General features: G+C 40.0%; 1 pseudogene; it reads right to left on the bottom strand.

Annotated features, from left to right (window-relative positions):
* Positions 1–6006: 6006 nt before the first annotated feature.
* LOC138433795 (rab GDP dissociation inhibitor beta pseudogene) lies at positions 6007–7696 on the bottom strand (annotated as a pseudogene).
* Between the last annotated feature and the right edge of the window lie 11319 nt (positions 7697–19015).

The raw sequence follows: 19015 nt of genomic DNA, 5'->3' as shown, positions 1-19015 counted from the left end.
GGGAACAATGGAAACAGTGAGAGACTTCATTTTGGGGGGCTCCAAAATCACTGTAGATGCTGACTGCAGCCATGAAATTAAAAGACACTTGGAAGAAAAGCTATGACCAGCTAGACAGCATGTTAAAAAGCAGAGACATTACTTTGCCAACAAAGGTCTGTCTAATCGAAGCTATGATTTTTCCAGTAGTCATGTATGAATGTGACAGTTGGACTATAAGGAAAGCTGAGCACTGAAGAATTGATGCTTTTGAATTGTGGTGTTGGAGAAGACTCTTGAGAGTCCCTTGGACTGCAAGGAGATCCAACCAGGTCATCCTAAAGGAAATGAGTTCTGAATACTCATTGGAAGGACTGATGCTGAAGCTTAAACTCCAATACTTGGGCCACCTGCTGTGAAGTACTGACTCATTTGAAAAGACCCTGATGCTGGGGAAGATTGAGAGTAAGAGAAGGGGATGACAGAGGATGAGACGGTTGGATGGCATCATTGACTTGATGGACATGAGTCTGAGTAAGCTCCAGGAGTAGGTGATGGGCAGGGAAGCCTGGCATGCTGTAGTCCATGGGGTCTCAAAGAGTCAGACACAGCTGAGCAGCTAAACTGACTGACACTAAGGTCATTTGCCGAGGGAAAAAATGATTACCTTAAAGAGGAAATAAATATTTTTATTATGAAAAAGGGACTTAACATGTCTTATTCTATGTTAATAGGTACAATATGCAATCCATAATAATGTATGCCTGGCCTTTAGCGAGAGCAGGGAATCCAGGTCTGCTTCTGAGCCTAAATTTTGCTCCAAGTGTCTCCCCACTCTGAGTTCCAGAATGAATAAAAATATACAGGGAAAAGGGAACATGTCACTAGATCCAGCTGTGGAAGCCCATCTAAGAGTGGTTGCCGGGAGCCAGCACGGGAGATCCCACCCATGACAAAGGTCATGAGGAAGAGGCCTGACAGGCAAAGGCGAGTCAGGACTCAAGGGACCCCCTGGCCCTACTTGAGCATCTACCCCCAAACCAGAATCTGCCTGTCCTCCTATTTTTCACCAACTCCTCTTTTACCAACGGGGGGCTGTCCCTGACCACCTTTCTCGGAAGAAAATTAACTTAGAGCTCTAGTTTATAAGTCTCCTGGGCATGTAATTGGAGTGTTTCAATTCAGACCCCTCTGATAGCTTTCTAACTTCCCTGACAGGTTTATCCAGACTTTTTCAACTACACATGTGATTGTTTACAGCCTCCCAACCACAAGAGGCACAGGAAGCTTAAAACATTCTAGGAATGTAGAGCATTTCGAGGAGTTAAAAATCATTAGAATAGAACTGGTTAAGGGTTTCATTGTTGAGCCAATACTTACTGCCAAGTTTTCATATCTTTTATTTGTTGATATAGTTGGTATATAGAAAAAACAGGTAGTAGCCTTGGCATCAGCAACATTAGATCTTTGAGTTAAGTACTTTTTTTTGTTATAACCCACTGCATCTTTGTTCTATAGGAATGTAACTTTATTTAGTACTTTGGGGGTGATGCAGATTAAGAAAAAACACTTCAAAGGAAAATGAGTTTTCTGGTTGATTAACATTTATCAAGGAAAAGAGCCATAAAATGTTAACAGGCCTCTTGGCCAGAAGATAATGTAAATCACCTGAGACCGTTTGTATACAGAAAAGTATGCAGAAAGAAAGCCTGGTATTGATAAGGGTCAGGACTGCTGCCCATGCATGACTCTGCATCTTCCATTATGTAAAACTTAGGGTACATAAGCTCCTTTTGAAAATAAAGTTACGGGTCTTGCACAAGCTTGGCCTTCCCATGTCATACTTTCTTTCTCTCTTTATCTCTCTTTCAGGCTAATTCCCTGGAATGCAGGGTCTCTCTGAGTTCACTTTATTGCCTGGGCTTCTAAGACCCACTTGAGAAGGTGCCCAAGGTGGGGCACCTTCCACTATTTGAGAGGGCACCTGAGGCCTATGTGAACAGAGCAAGTCTCTTGTCTGAGGCTTTATTGGCTTTCTGCGTAAACCAAGGAATATCAGCCTTTTTTCTCTCCTCTATTCTCTTAACTCCAAATTCTTTCCTTATCTCTCTCTATATATATCTCCCTCGCCTCACCGTCCACACTTTGGATACCCTGGATCCAACCAGGGCTGGACCCTGGTAAGTGGTGACAAAAGCCAGGTTTTCTCTATTGACTTAATAGAGAAAAAAAATTCCTGAGGGTGAAAGACAGGGTTGAAGTAGCTTCCCATGGATAGTAAAGAGTCATTCTCAAGAAGTGCAAGCCAGAAGCATAAGTAGCACCAAGGACAGCAATATCTAAGATGAAGAGAATCAGGAAATGCCAACGAGAAAGAGGGACATCAGAGGGGATCTAAGCCCATAGAATAGTTTCAAGTGTATGGAAGACCTTCTTCCCCTTATACAAGTTTTCAAATGGAAGGCAGATAGAGTATCTGTAAGTAGTCAGGGAGAGTCTAAGGAATATTTGGGAGAAGATTCATGAGGAAATTTTGTTTCCAACTAGTTGGTAAAGAATCTGACTGCAATGCAGGAGACCCAACTTCAATCCTTGGGTTGGGAAGGTCTTCTGGAGAAAGGAATGGCTATCCACTCCAGTATTCTTGCCCAGAGAATCCCTTGGACAGAGGGTCTTGGTGGGCTACAGTCTATGGGGTTACAAAGAGTAGGACACCACTGAGTAACTAACAATTTCACTTTTGGTCAAAAGGTAACAGTTGAGGCATTAGGATTAAAGATGTTATTATAATATCTTTCTTTACATTTATTTTATTTGCTTATAAATAATTGAATAATTTATGTACAGTAAGTTGCACCTATTTAAAGTGTACAATTTGATGAATTTTGATAAAATACACATTGGTGAAACCACTACCACAATCAAGATCCCAAATATCTCCATCACCTCCAGAGTTTCCTTATCTCCTAAGTAATAGTTATTTCCCTCCACCTTTATCTTATATAATCACTGATATGCTTTCTGTCACTGTAAAAACTCTAAGGTTTTTACAGATAGAATCATAGAGTACACACTCTTTTGTGCCTGGCTTCCTTTGCCAAGCAGAAAGATTTTGATATTCATTCACATTGTTTCATGTATTCATAGTGTATATATTTTATTGCTGAATAAAGATTCCATTATCCAGATATACCGCTTTTGATTATCCATTTACCTCTTAATGGACATTTGAATTGTTTCCTTTGCTATGAAAATTCATGTACAGTTCTTTGTATGGACATATGTTTTCATTGCTTCTTTGTAAAAACTTTAGAGTGTAATTGCTGGGTCACATAGTAGATTGATGCTTAACATTTTAGGAGGGTGCAACACTCTTTTCCAAAATGACTGTACCATTTTACACCCCATAAAGCAGTGCTTGATAGTTAAAATGCTTGACATCCTTGCCAACACTTGGCATTTTCCGTCTTTAATTTTGGTTGCTCTAAGGACCCCACAGAGACTGAGATAGAACTGTGTTTGAGCATCTCATGTGGAGGTACAGGTCAGCAGTGGACTGCCACAGGGACAGGGGCTCTTGGCACAGCAGACCTGGGTATAGCATAAGCCCTCTTGGAGGAGGTCACCATTAATCCCACCATAGAGCTGCCAGAACTTACACAGTTCAGTTCAGTTCAGTTCAGTTGCTCAGTTGTGTCTGACTCTTTGCGACCCCATGAATTGCAGCATGATAGGCCTCCCTGTCCATCACCAACTCCCGGAGTTCACTCAGACTCACGTCCATCGAGTCAGTGATGCCATCCAGTCATCTCATCCTCTGTCATCCCCTTCTCCTACTGCCCCCAATCCCTCCCAGCATCAGAGTCTTTTCCAATGAGTCAGCTCTTCACATGAGGTGGCCAAAGTACTGGAGTTTCAGCTTTAGCTTCATAACTTCTAAAGAAATCCCAGGGCTGATCTCCTTCAGAATAGACTGGTTGGATCTCCTTGCAGTCCAAGGGACTCTCAAGAGTCTTCTCAGTTCAAAAGCATCAATTCTTTGATGCTCAGCCTTCTTCACATTCCAACTCTCACATCCATACATGACTACTGGAAAAACCATAGACTTGACTAGATGGATCTTAGTCAGCAAAGTAATATCTCTGATTTTGAATATGCTATCTAGGTTGGTCATAACTTTTCTTCCAAGGAGTAAGTGTCTTTTAATTTCATGGCTGCAGTCACCATCTGCAGTGATTTTGGAGCCCCCCAAAATTGTCTGACACTGTTTCCACTGTTTCCCCATCTATTTCCCATGAAGTGATGGGACCGGATGCCATGATCTTTGTTTTCTGAATGTTGAGCTTTAAGCCAACTTTTTCACTCTCCTCTGTCACTTTCATCAAGAGGCTTTTGAGTTCCTCTTCACTTTCTGCCATAAGTGTGGTGTCATCTGCATATCTGAGGTTATTGATATTTCTCCTGGCAATCTTGATTCCAGCTTGTGTTTCTTCCAGTCCAGTGTTTCTCATGATGTACTCTGCATATAAGTTAAATAAGCAGGGTGACAATATACAGCCTTGACGTACTCCTTTTCTTACTTGGAACCAGTCTGTTGTTCCATGTCCAGTTCTAACTGTTGCTTCCTGACCTGCATACAGATTTCTCATGAGGCAGGTCAGGTGGTCTGATATTCCTATCTCTTTCAGAATTTTCCACAGTTTCTTGTGATCCGCACAGTCAAAGGCTTTAGCATAGTAAATAAAGCAGAAGTAGATGTTTTTTCTAGAACTCTCTTGCTTTTTCCATGATCCAGTGGATGTTGACAATTTGATCTCTGGTTCCTCTGCCTTTTCTAAAACCAGCTTGAACATCAGGAACTTCATGGTTCACGTATTGCTGAAGCCTGGCTTGCAGAATTTTGAGCATTACTTTACTAGCATGTGAGATGAGTGCAACTGTGTGGTAGTTTGAGCATTCTTTGGCATTGCCTTTCTTTGGGATTGGAATGAAAACTGACCTTTTCCAGTCCTGTGGCCACTGCTGAGTTTTCCAAATTTGTTGGCATATTGAGTGCAGAACTTACACAGGACTGGGAAATAGACTCTTGGAGAGCACAAACAAAACCTTGCGTGCACCAGGACCCAGGAGAAAGGAGCAGTGACCTCACAAGAGACTGGCCCTGACTTGCCTGTGAGTGTCCAGGAGTCTCCAGTGGAAGCGTGAGTGAGTGGTGGCCTGCTGCAGGACTGGGGACATTGAGTGTAGAAGTACATGCATGAAATCTTTTGAAGGAGGTCACCATCATCTTCTTCACCTCCAGCATAGCTTGGCCCCAGGTAAATACAGGGAGGGAACACAGCTCCACCCATAAATAGAAAATTGAATTAAAGATTTTTTTTTTTTTTTGGGTTTCCAGAGTTTGGCTTTATTTGCAGTACAGAAATCATTTGGAGACATCACTGGAGCAGAGGTTCTGTCAAATCAATACTGTGCTGCAGCTTGGTTCGTTGAAGAAGCCACATCTGGGATACAGAAGAAGCTCCTACGTTTACCTGCTTTATGATGGGTTTCTTTCCCCTCTGCGCTCATCGGTTTTAATAGGTTAAAACACTGCACACAGGCTTCCTCCAAAAGACTATCCAAGTCTGGAGTTTGGTTAGAACTGGAGGCCCATGTAAACCAAGCTTGTGGCTGGGCTGGGTGGGCACTGTCCTGACACATGATGTGAACGGAAAGGGGTGGGGAGGAGTAAGGGACGCTGTCCCCAGTTACAGACATTCAGTTCTGAACCTCCTCACCATCAAGAGGACAAGATGGCACACAAGCTGCACTGACCCAGCTCTTGAACAGCGGAAGCTCATAACTGCAAAGGCTACACTGATTAAAAGATACAAATACTGTATCAAGTTCTCTGTATCAGTATCACAAGGTTTTAAAACTGATCCTTCACTAGGAAACACAAGCCAATATTGGTTAAATTGAACAGAACGTGGGAACCCACCAATTCGGAAGAGCCACTCCATGAAAACAAGTTAATACATGATATTAGAAAGGGGAGGAATATTTACTGGTACAGTGCTCTGCAGTCTCTCAGTTTTGATTACAAAAGCAGGCCTTACAATACTGATTTCATACAATATGCATCATTTGCCAAATTTTAAGTTTGTCCTAATTAGATGATAAAATGTACTGCTGTTAGTCTTCCCCATAGATGTCATTTTTCTTGCGCTTCATTTCCTCAAAGTCAAACTCGCATCCCATCATCCTCTTATAGATGTCCTTAATGTCATCACAGGTCGTCTCAAAGTGAGTTGTCGCATCATAGGTACGGGATATAAAGATCTGGCTTTCTGTTCCCAGGTCTTTTGGTACAAGGAGGTCACTGATGCTAATGAATTTCTGCTTAATTGATTCCAGGAGCTCCAGGGCTGGTCTGATTTCCTTCTCAGGCTCCTTGGTCTCCACCGTTGTGCTGGCGATGGCAATGTACTTGCCTTGTGCGGCCACATTGTGTGCAGAGGAGATCATGCAGACATAGATATCTGACTTCCGGTTGACTTGGTTCTGTGGAATAATGATCTGGCAGGAGTTGGCGTCATTGGTGTTTTTGATGGGGTGGCTGAGGATACAGATGACTCTGATCACCTGGCCCACTTTTTCTACTCGATCTTTCACATAGCTGGGAGCACAGATGAGCTGCTTACAGCGAGCAATCTCTCCTTCAGATTTTATACCAATCACCTTTCCATTCTGCATAACGATTTCTTCAATTGGTTTATTCGGCATGTAGGTACCTCCATAAATAGCACTTAGCCGTGCAAATCCCTGTGGCAGTTCTCCAAGGCCGTAGAGTGGATAAAGGTATGGGCTTTTGCCATATCTTGCCAAAGACTTGCTGTAAAGTTTAATCCTATTAATGGTTTCACAACATGGCTGATCTAAATATTCATCAGTTCTGTAAAGTGCCAGGGCATGACCAGTAAAATCTATAACATCTTGGCCCAAGTCAAATTTCTTATACACCTCTCGCATTGATGTCTTCTTAGGATCAATGCCCTCAAAAGTTTGAGGATCGTTCTCATCAAAGTTGGCGACATATACCAGGAATTTTCTGAATGGACGTTTTTCAAACAGCCCCATTAGGCTAGATGCCAGGGCTTCTGCTTCAGTGGAAGGTACCTTGTAGATCTTTCCTCCCTTATAAACAAAGCTCCCTTCAGTCACTTTGAAATCCAGATAGCGAGTGACCTCCATAAAAAGTAACATCTTAACCAGCTGACCATTTGCCATAAGGAACTTGGGGATTAAGTCAACATTCCAGTCTCTTCCTCTGCCCATGGATGCTGGTGGAGCTCCTGGTATCTTAAATCTTTTGCATAAATCTTCCAGCGGTGTTATAGATGCGCTCTCTCCTCCATAATACGGGTTTCTATCCATGTGAAGAACTTTCTTCCCATTCACTGACATTATACCTGACAGGATACATTCCGTCAGGCCAGTGCCCAGCACGATCACGTCGTACTCTTCATTCATGGTGGGGCCGGGCGCGGACAGAGACCCAGAGAAGGCTCAGAACTCTAGGGGTCTGGGGCTGCGGCTGCCCCGAGGAGAAGGCGGACCAGGGGGCGAGCGCTCAGGCCGGACGGGGCCTGAGGGAAAAGGGAAGCGGAGGCAGAGACTACACGGAGCTGGCGAGCGGGGAGCCGGCCGCCACCTCAGACGGGAAGAGAAGAACGGGGCGGGGAGGGTAGGGAAGGAGGCGACGGAGCTGAATTAAAGATTTACAGAGCATAGCCCCACCCATCAGAACAAGACCCAGTTTCCCCCTCAGTCAGTCTCTCCCATCAGGAAGCTTCCAAGAGTCTTTTATCCTTCTTCATCAGAGGGCAGACAGACTGAAAACCACAATCACAGAAAACTAACCAATCTAATCACATGGGCCACAGCTTTGTCTAACTCAATGAAACTATGAGCCATGCCATGTAGGGCCACCCAAGACAGACAGGTCATGGTGGAGAGTTTTGACAAAATGTGGTCCACTGGAGAAGGGAATGGCAAACCACCTCATTATTCTGGCCTTGAGAACCCCATGAAGAGTACAAAAAGGCAAAAAGATAGGATGTTGAAAGATGAACTCCCCAGATCTGTAGGTGCCCTATATGCTACTGGAGATCAGCAGAGACATAACTCCAGAAAGAATGAAGAGACAGTCAAAGCAAAAACAACACCCAGTTTTGGATGTGATGGTGATGGAAGTAAAGTCTGATGCTGTAAAGAACAATATTGCATAGGAACCTGGAATGTTAGGTCCATGAATCAAGTAAATTGGAAGTGGTCAAACAGGAGATGGCAAGAGTGAACATCGACATTCTAGGAATCAGTGAACTAAAATGGACTGGAAAGGGTGAATTTAACTCAGATGACCATTATATCTACTACTGTGGGCAGGAATCCCTTAGAAGAAACGGAGTAGCCATCATAGTCAACAGAAGAGTCCAAAAAGCAGTACTTGGATGCAATCTCAAAAACGACAGAATGATCTCTCTTCATTTCCAAGCAAACCATTCAATATAACAGTAATCCAAGTATATGCCCTGATCAATAATGCTGAAGAAGCTGAAATTGAATGGTTCTATGAAGACGTACAAGACCTTCTAGAACTAACACCCCCAAAAGATGTCCTCTTCATTATAGCAGACTGGAATGCAAAAGTAGAAAGTTGAGAAACACCTGGAGTAACAGGCAAATTTGGCCTTGGAGTACAGAGTGAAGCAGGGCAAAGGCTAATAGAGTTTTGCCAAGAGAACGAACTAGTCATAGCAAATACCCTCTTCCAACAACACAAGAGAAGACTCTACTCATGGACATCACCAGATGGTCAACACTGAAATCAGATTGATTATATTCTTTTCAGCCAAAAATGGAGAAGCTCTAAACAGCAAAAACAAGACCAGGAGCTGACTGTGGCTCAGATCATGAAGTCCTAATTGCCAAATTTAGACTTAAATTGAAGAAAGTAAGGGAAAACCACTAGACCATTCAGGTATAACCTAAATCAAATCCCTTAAAATTATATAGTGGAAGTGAGAAATAGTTTTAAGGGATTAGATCTGATAGACAGAGTGCCTGATGAACTATAGATGGAGTATATGACATTAACAGGAAACAGGCATCAAGACCATCCCCAAGAAAAAGAAATGCAAAAAGTCATAAGAAGACTTAAAAATAGCTGTGAAATGAAGAGAAGCAAAGGAGAAAAGGAAAGATATACGCACTTGAATGCAGAGTTCCAAAGAATAGCAAGGAGAGAAGAAAGCCTTCCTCAGTGATCAGTGCAAAGAAATAGGGGAAAACAATAGAATGGAAAATACTAGAGATCTCTTCAAGAAAATTAGAGATACCAAGGGAATATTTCATGCAAAGATGGGCACAATAAAGGACAGAAACCGTATGGACCTAACAGAAGCAGAAGATATTAAGAAGAGGTGACAAGAATACACAGAAGAACCGTACAAAAAAGATCTTCATGACCCAGATAATCACAATGGTGTGATCACTCACACTCACCTAGAGACAGACATCCTGGAATGTGAAATCAAGTGGGCCTTAGGAAGCATCACTTTGAACAAAGGTAGTGGAGGTGATGGAATTCCAGCTAAGCTATTTCAAATCCTAACATATGATGCTGTGAAAGTGCTGCACTCAATATGCCAACAAATTTGGAAAACTCAGCAGTAGCCACAGGACTGGAAAAGGTCAGTTTTCATTCCAATCCCAAAGAAAGGCAATGCCAAAGAATGCTCAAACTACCACACAATTGCACTCATCTTATATGCTTGCAAAATAATGCTCAAAATTCTCCAAGCCAGGCTTCAACAATATGTGAACCATGAACTTCAAGATATTCAAGCCGGTTTTAGAATAGGTAGGGGAACCAGAGATCAAATTGCCAACATCTGCTGGATCATTGAAAAAGCAAGAGAGTTCCAGAAAACACCTATTTTTGCTTTATTGACTACAACAAAGCCTTTGACTGTGTGGATTACAACAAACTGTGGAAAATTCTGAAAAAGATGGGAATACCAGCCCACCTGACCTGCCTCTTGAGAAATCTGTATGCAGGTCAGGAAGCAACAGTTAGAACTGGACATGGAACAACAGACAGGTTCCAAATAGAAGAAGGAGTATGTCAAGGCTGTATATTGTCACCCTGCTTATTTAACTTATATGCAGAGTACATCATGAGAAACGCTGGGCTGGATGAAGCACAAGCTGGAATCAAGACTGCTGGGAGGAATATCAATAACCTCAGATATGCAGATGACACCTTCTTCATAGCACAAGGCAAAGAAGAACTGAAGAGCCTCTTGATGAAAGTGAGAGAGGAGAGTGAAAAAGTTCGCTTAAAGCTCAACATTCAGAAAACTAAGATCTTGGCATCTAGTCCCATCACTTCATGGCAAATAGATGGGGAAACAGTAGAAACAGTGGCAGAGTTTATTTTCCTGGACTCCAAGATCACTGTAGATGGTGACTGCCGTCATGAAAGTAAAAGACACTCACGCTTTGGAAGAAAAGCTATGACCAGCCTAGACAGCATACTAAAAAGCAAAGACATTACTTTGTCATCAAAGGTCCATCTAGTCAAGGCTGTGGTTTTTAGAGGTCATGTATGGATGTGAGAGTTGGACTATAAGGAAAGCTGAGGGCCGAAGAATTGATGGTATTGAACTGTGGTGTTGGAGAAGACTCTTGAGAGTCCCTTGGACTGCAAGGAGATCCAACCAGTCCATCCCTAAGCAAATCAGTTCTGGGTGTTCATTGTAAGGGATGATGCTAAAGCTAAAACTCCAATACTTTGGCCACCTGATGCAGAGAACTGACTCATTCGAAAAGACCCTGATGCTGGGAAAGATTGAGAAAGATTTCACTGTGATTTGATTTTCTCAATAGTCAATGATATTGACTATCTTCTCAATTCCCTTTCAACAGTTTGTAGATCTTCTTTTTGGAAGTGTCTATTCATACATTTTACCTTGTCTTTGTTGGATTTTCTTATTATTGAGTTGACAGTGGTTTTTTTTGTTTGTTTTGTTTTGTTAATTTCCTGGTCTAATTTATGTGTTGCAAATGTTTTCTCCGTGTCTATAGCCTTCCCTTCATTTTCTTAATGGTGTCTTTGAAGAGAAGATTTTTGTTTGTTTGTTTCGATAGATTTTAGTTAATCAACTTTCTCATTTTATTGGCAAGCTTTGTGTTTTTATACAAGAACATATAGCCTGAAATCAAAAGATTCCTTCCTATTTCTTTTTCTAGAAATGTTATAGTTTTAACTCTTACATATAAGCCTAGGAGCCATTTAGAGTGAAAATTTTTGTGTGTATAGTATGAGGAAAAAATGTTCATTTTCTTCCTGTGCATATACACTTGTTCCAGGACTATGCACTGAACAAGCTTTCTTTTGCCTCTTTATAATTTGAGTTCTTTGTCTTCTTGTTACTGAGGTGCTGAATTCTTTACTTACTTGGGATATGTACACCTTCATCAGATACATGCTTAGCAAATATTTTCTCCTGATATGCGACTTGCCTTTACAGTTTCTTAGCTGTATCTTCCAAAGAGCAATCATCTTAAATTTGATGAAAATTATTTATCAATTTTTTCTCTTAGGATTCGTATTTCATGTATCCTGTTTTAAAACAATTTGCCTAACTGGATGTTATGAAGATTTTCTCCTATTTTGTTTTTTTTTAGAAATTTAATAGTTTTAGCTCTTGTGTTTAGAAATATAATGCATTTCAGGTTAACTTTTGTATGCATAATTAATTGAAAGTTGATGTTACTTTTTTTCCCCCATACAGATATCCAATTGTTTCACCATCATTTCCTGAAGAGAAAAAACCTAACTTTTTCTCATTGGATCACCTTGTCAACTCTGTCAATAATCAATTGGCCATGTAAATGTGGGCCTACTTCTGCACTACTTTGTTTCATTGTTATCATATATCTACCTATCTGAAAGAGTTTGTGTGAGACTGATTATTTTTCCTTAAAGATATTTAATAGAACACATCAGAAGAAGCTGCTTGAATCTGGATTTTTCTTTGTGAAGAAACTTTTTTTTTTAAAATATATAAGAAATTTAAGTTCTTAATACACAAAGGACTATTCACACTTTTTTTTCTTTTGGTGACTATTTTGGCAATGTGTATTTTCCAAGGAATTTGCCCATTTCATTTGATTGTCAAATTTGTTAGCATACCATTTTATATAATATTTTTTTATCTTTTTACTGTAAATATTTGTAGTGCTAGGCTTTCATTCCTGATATTGTTGGTGTATCTGTTTTCTTTTTTTCTTGATATGTTTAGCAGGAAGTTTGTAAATTTTGCTGATCTTTTCAAAGAATCAGATTTTCTCTTTATTGACTGACTTTTTTTTCTGCCTTCTATAGTGCTGACTCACTCTTTCATTATTATTTCATTCTTCTGCTTATTTTGTGTGCAGTAGTGATCTTGGAGGGAGAACAGTGAGTGGCCCTGAAGAGGGATCTTAGTTCCCTCCCGAGGAATTGAATCTAGGTGTCATGTATGGATGTGAGAGTTGGACTGTGAAGAAAGCTGAGTGCCGAAGAATTGGTGCTTGAACTGTGGTGTTGGAGAAGACTCTTAAGAGTCACTTGGACTGCAAAGAGATCCAACCAGTCCATCCTAAACATGATCAGTCCTCAGTGTTCATTGGAAGGACTGCTGCTAAAGCTGAAACTCCAATACTTTGGCTACCTCATGCGAAGAGTTGACTCATTGGAAAAGACCCTGATGTTGGGAGGGATTGGGGGCAGGAGGAGAAGGGGATGACAGAGGATGAGATGGCCGGATGGCATTACCGACTCAATGGACATGAGTTTGGGTGAACTCCAGGAGTTCGTGATGGACAGGGAGGCCTGGCGTGCTGCGGTTCATGGGGTTGCAAAGAGTCAGACACGACTGAGCAACTGAACTGAACTGAACTGAGTCTGGATGAAAACCACTAACCAAACCACTAGACCTCCATGGGCTAGAGGCTAGAAACAAAGTGATTCTAATTCTTTCCCCCACTTGAAAGCAAGACTGTTTCAAGGAGGTGAAAACTGTAAAAACAGGCACAAAGTTTATCATTAGAGACACAGCAGAATGCGTGGGAGAGCACTCAGAGAAGCAGTTGATTTAAGTCAGAAGCTAGGCAGAAACACACACTTGGAGAGGAGTGTGGGCATCCTGAGTGAAGGGTGGAGTAAAGAGGTGATTCAAATCACTTTATATAGTACAGTCCTTCCGGGCCTTTGTTTACCCTTGGCCAATTATCTTGTTTTTTTCTTCACGCCTGACTAGTCCTAGTGTTGCTGAAACTTGGCCCCTGTTCCCTGGTGCCAAACAGAAATACAGAGACTGAGTTCTGGGTGAAGTAGAAAAGGGTAGCTTTTGAGAAGCAAAAGGGGCCACAGTGGGCTAATGCCCTCAAGGTTGTGTGAGCCACCCTATAGTGAGGGGCAGTTAGTGCTCAAGGAGCAGGGCATGATCAGCTCATGGACCATTCTTGGATTGGTTGGCATCAAGGTGAAGTTTCAAGCATCATCAACCCTCTGGTTTCAATCAGTCTATGTTCTTGTGGTCAGCAGTTTTCATCTGAAAGATATCTGCTTCCTGTAACAATAACTTAAGAATGCTTGTCAGGCCTTTATCTATATTTTTCAGGGAACTGAGAGTTCACTGATTGTGCTATTTGGTGGGTTTATAGTCTAATTTTTACCAGTTTCCCTTTCCCTGGTCATTAACTCTTGAGTCAGACTTTTACTTTAAAAGACAAGGACACAGTGATTTGTACACGGTTTCAATACCGATTTCTAATTTAATTGGACTGTTATTGGAGAACGTTCTAGTATTCCAATCATTTCAGACTTATTGGGACTTATTTTATGACCCAGTAGATAGTCTATCTAGGTGAATATACCCTGTACACTTGAAAATAATACATATTCTGCAACTTTGAAGTCTCCTATAAATATCAATTAAGTTGAGGAAGTTGAGTGGTATTCAGATTTTCTGCATCTTTATTGAGTTTTTGTCTAATGTTCTTTCAAGAGTTGAGAAAAGAATGCTAAAATCTCCTACTACCATTGTGGAATTACCAATTTTTCCACTTTTACCATCAATTTTTGCATCACATATTTTGAGGCTCTCATACTAGATGTATCAGTTCAGTTCAGTTGCTCAGTCGTGTCCGACTCTTTGTGACCCTGTGAATCGCAGCATGCCAGGCCTCCCTGTCCATCACCAACTTCCGGGGTTCACCCAGACTCATGTCCATCGAGTCAGTGATGCCATCCAGCCATCTCATTCTCTGTCGTCCCTTCTCCTCCTGCTCCCAATCCCTCCCAGCATCAGGGTCTTTTCCAATGAGTCAACTCTTCACATGAGGTATTGGAGTTTCAGGCTCTATACACATTAATAATTATGGCTTCCTGAAATTGTCTGTTTTATCATTATGAAATTCTGTCTCTAATAATCTGTCTTGAGGTCTATTTTATCCAATATTAGTGTAACCGCTCCAGTTCTCTTATGCTGATTGTTTGAATAATATATGTTTTTCTATCCATATACTTTTGATCTATTTGCTTCTTTATATTCCAAGTGTGTTTCTTGTAAGCAATGTATAGTTGGGCCTTAGTTTTTAAATTATTTAGATAATCTCTTTCCTTTCATTAGTGTTTAGACCACTAACATTTCATACAATTATTGATATAGCTGGATTTATTAATTTTATTTTTGTTTCTAATTTTTCTCTACTGTTTTTTGTTCCTTTATTTCCCCCTTTTCCTAGTTTGAATTATTTGCATATTTTTAGTATCTTATTTTAGTATGTTAAATATGGTAATTTTATCATCTTTTTAGCTATATGTCTGTATTATTTGTGGAGGCGGATCTAGAGATTACAATACACATTCTTAATCTTTCCTGATCTACTTGAAATTAGTTTTCAACTTCTCCATAGAAAATGTAGAAAGTTTGAAACCATATAGATATCTTTATATCCCTGGCTCTTTAATTATTTATGATATATTTGTCACAGGTACTGTATTTACATACATGTAAAAAAATCACATAAGTGATGGTTGTAATTTATGTTTTAAGAAGCCACACATATTCTAAATAGGTAGAAAATTGTAATCTTCTATTTTTCTACAGGTATTTGCCACTTCAATGTTATTAACTTTTCCTGAAGATCCAAGTTTCCCTCTGATGTCATTTTCCTTCAGTACTTAACATATATCAACATTTTTTATGCTCTTCTAAAACATGAGTTTAATAGTTATATAGTATTGCACCATATACATATACTCTAATGACCATTCTTCCATTTTGGATATTTGATTTTTTTTTTCTACTCTTGTGAAAATTTTCAAATGTAATAACTTCTGTCTGCATCTCTGATTATTTTTTCACAATAAATTATTATTAAAAAAAGAATATAAAGAATATTAAAGTTCTTAATTCAATACAAATTTATATTTTATTTTTCCAGAAATGTACATGAGTTCCAACTTTGGATAGTGTATTTTTTTTAACATATATGAAAGTAGAAGTTATATTTGATTGCTTACAGTTTATTTAGTCATTAGTAAAGTTGCATATCATTTCATGTGTTTGAGGTATTCTACTTTTTTTAAACCTATTGTCCAGTTTGTGATAATATTTTTATATTTCTTTCTAGAAATTGAAATCTTCTTTTTCTAGTGAACCATATGATTACTTTCAGGTGGGGTTTTTACCACTAGAGCCCCCTGGGAGGCCCTGTGAACTAATGATATATAGTAATCTTTTATTATGTATGATGTAGGTATTCATTATGTGTCTTTTGCCTTATACTTTCACCCACGGTATTTTAATATGCCAAAGTTATCTAGTAGAATATAAAGATATATTCATTTATGAAAATGTCTGTTCTAGCCATGTGTAAAGGACATGGACATCTGCTGAAACTTCTCTAAAATCTCTAAACATGAAACCAAAACCTGGCCTGAGGAGAAGAAATACCCATGCTCAAGACAGAGGACAAGCCACTTCTTGAGTTGCATTCTTTAAGCAGAGTAGTGTCATGATGCTCAAAAATCTGAAAATTAGATGCCAGACAGAAATAATTAAAACCAGGGATTCCTAACTGCAAACAACCTAACAGCAAGGGACAATTTCAGAATCATGGACTAAGGGCTACTCTTTAAAAGAACCATAGGCATACTAAGTTGCTTCAGTCATATCTGACTCTTTATGAACCTATGGACTGTAGTCCGTCAGGTTCCTCTGTCCATGGGATTCTCCAGGCAAAAATACTGGAGTGGGTTGCCATGCCCTCCTCCAGGAGATCTTCCTGACTGAGGGGTCAAACCTGCAGTTCTTACGTCTCCTGGATTGGCAGATGTTTTTTTTTGTTGTTTTTTGTTTTTTGTTTTTTTTACCACTAACACCACCTGGGAAGCCCTAAAAGAACCATAATCTTTGGGTATTCCATCTAGAGAACAGCTTCATTTTTCCAAAAGCAAGTATGGTGGAATATATATTAAAGCATCCACTTTCGCCTGTGCTATGCACTGATAGGGGGACATACTCTTAATATGCAAACCAAAAGCAGTGACTTGTTCATGAATAAAAACACATTCATATCAAGGATTATAACTTACAATGCAATAGCCTCTCACAGATCCCTTTGGCATTTTAGTTTCCTCCCTGTACTGTCCTTTTAATAGATGAAATCATATTTGCAAATTACCTTCCCTGACAATTGTAAATTCTTCTCTCTCTCTCCCTTGGATTGAAGGAAGTTCCCTCTTCTCTACTGATGAATAATTAATGTTTAACAACTGCTATTTCTTCAACCCTTCAACTAGGACAGGACTGCTTTACATATGGTGTGAGGGGTAAAAAAGGAACAGAGGGAAGTAAGCACAAAAGGAAGAAGTAGTGGTTAGTAGGTTTGCTGAGAAAGTTCTCAAAAGTTTGCAAATTGAAAAGATTGGAAAATGAGCAGTTCTGTGCAAATGTCTGGTTTCTTTTCTTTGACAGTGCTAGGAAGAAGAAGAAGAAGAAAAAAAAAAATCTGCAACTTCTGTTCTTGCTTTATGATTTCCAGACAAGGTTAGCTCTCTTTGTCAGTAAACAAGAAGAGTAATAAATATCTACCCAAGATATCCAAGCCCCTTCTCTCTAATGCTGCAAGAGTATGCTTCCATCACTTGAGGCCGAGGGAGCACTCATCTGTACTCTAATTGCCTGCCTGTCATTCTGTGCAACCAGAGTCTGTCTGTCTGCCCTAAAAGGCAACCCTACCTGCTGAGAAATGCTAATGAGGGGGAAGTAAGAGCTCTTCAAAGGGAAGGACAGGTTATACAGGGAGCTATTAATGGAACATGGTCTATGCCATCAGTCTCCCAGGGGTTTGGCAATTGAGGGGGTCTTGAAAGCAAAGAGAATCTTATAGATAAATCTATGATCCATGTCCAGAATAAAGTAATATTCTTGTGATCAACCTCTGCTTTCAATATCCAACCCTTCATTTAGATTCAGCTTCAGATCAAGCAGGTGCCTTAAATATTTCAACCTACAATGTTTTGTCCTTCAATCCATGATGGAAAGAAAGTTCCCTAACACTAACGCTAATATGGTAAAGAGAAGAGCCTTGCTCTCCACACAAGTTTCAATCTACTGAAAGTAGAAATTGCTCTTTTATTCATAAAATATTGACAGCACTTTTTTGGTATCAGGGAGCATGGACCAAGTTATGTGACCTTAAATAGAAATGGGGAATTATTATTTAAAAAAACAATTACTTTTAGAAAACAAACTGGCATCAGAAATCGGGATGCTGCAGGAACCTCGAAACTAATCTGCCTCTGAAACCAGGCAGATGCCTCCACCAGTGACCTGTGTCCTTGGACAAGACACTCCACTTTCTTATTCTTAAGTTTCCTCATATTAAAATGAGATTAATTTATTTTCTCATAAGATTTTATGATGATTAAATGAGTCAACATATTCAAAGTGCTTGGAACTATGTCTGAAATTTACTAAACATTCAAATAGCAGCTATTTTTGTGGCTATTGTTGTTGCTTATTTCAGTCTATTTGCCCACATATTTTGATTTCTATTTTGTTTCTTTCATAAAAAGCCCTACAGTCTGAAATTATCTTATTTACATAATCATTTATTTGTGTAACATCTGCCATCTCTGCTAGTATGTAAGTTTCTTTGCAACCTCAAGGACAGTGGGAGTCTTGTGCGCCCTGTTTGCTGGTGCAGAGAACTCTCAGCTTGCTTCTTACCCAGAACTGTACTCTGGAAACTGTAACTGTGTCTCATCTCCAGGGCTGATTCTATCTCCCTAGCTAAAAGCTGCACTTCCCGCCCCATGGAGGGGAGCTCCTTGAGCCTCTACTGTAAGGATAAATCAATCAGAATTCATTTGGTTTAAAATCAGACTGACTGAGAAGACGACCATATATAATGCTTGAAGTTCTGCCCCTTGGAAGGATTCCCTTCATCATTTTCTTTCAAGAACAATCCTAGTTGGGGTTGTAACACTATAGTGGTTCATTTCCAATTAATTTCAGCATTTTGTACAAAGTCACCATGAAACAGGCACTAGTTTTTCTTCTTTAGTGAACTAGTTATAAGGAACTCAACATGAAGCTGTAGGTGTGGACCCAGAGAGAGGAGGAAATGAGGCAAAAGTTGCTGCCATAGCAACCTGAGCTACCTACTCATACAACCTACTTATGTCTGCTTGAATCCAGTCTTTTTTTTTTTTTTTTTCCTCTTAAGGATACACACTATGATTATCCAACATCAGGTGGCTCAGATGGTAAAGAAACTGCCTGCAATGCCGGAGATCCAGCTTTGATCCCTGGGTCGGGAAGATCCTCTGGAGTAGGAAATGGCAACCAACTCTAACATTCTTCCCTGGAAAACTCCATGGGCAGAGGAGCCTGATGGGCTACAGTCCATGGGGTCACAAAGAGTTCGA

The sequence above is a fragment of the Ovis canadensis genome, chromosome 1 (genome assembly GCF_042477335.2).
Source record: "Ovis canadensis isolate MfBH-ARS-UI-01 breed Bighorn chromosome 1, ARS-UI_OviCan_v2, whole genome shotgun sequence".
NCBI classification, from domain to species: Eukaryota; Metazoa; Chordata; class Mammalia; order Artiodactyla; family Bovidae; genus Ovis; species Ovis canadensis.
This window is presented reverse-complemented; position numbering and strand designations above follow the sequence as displayed.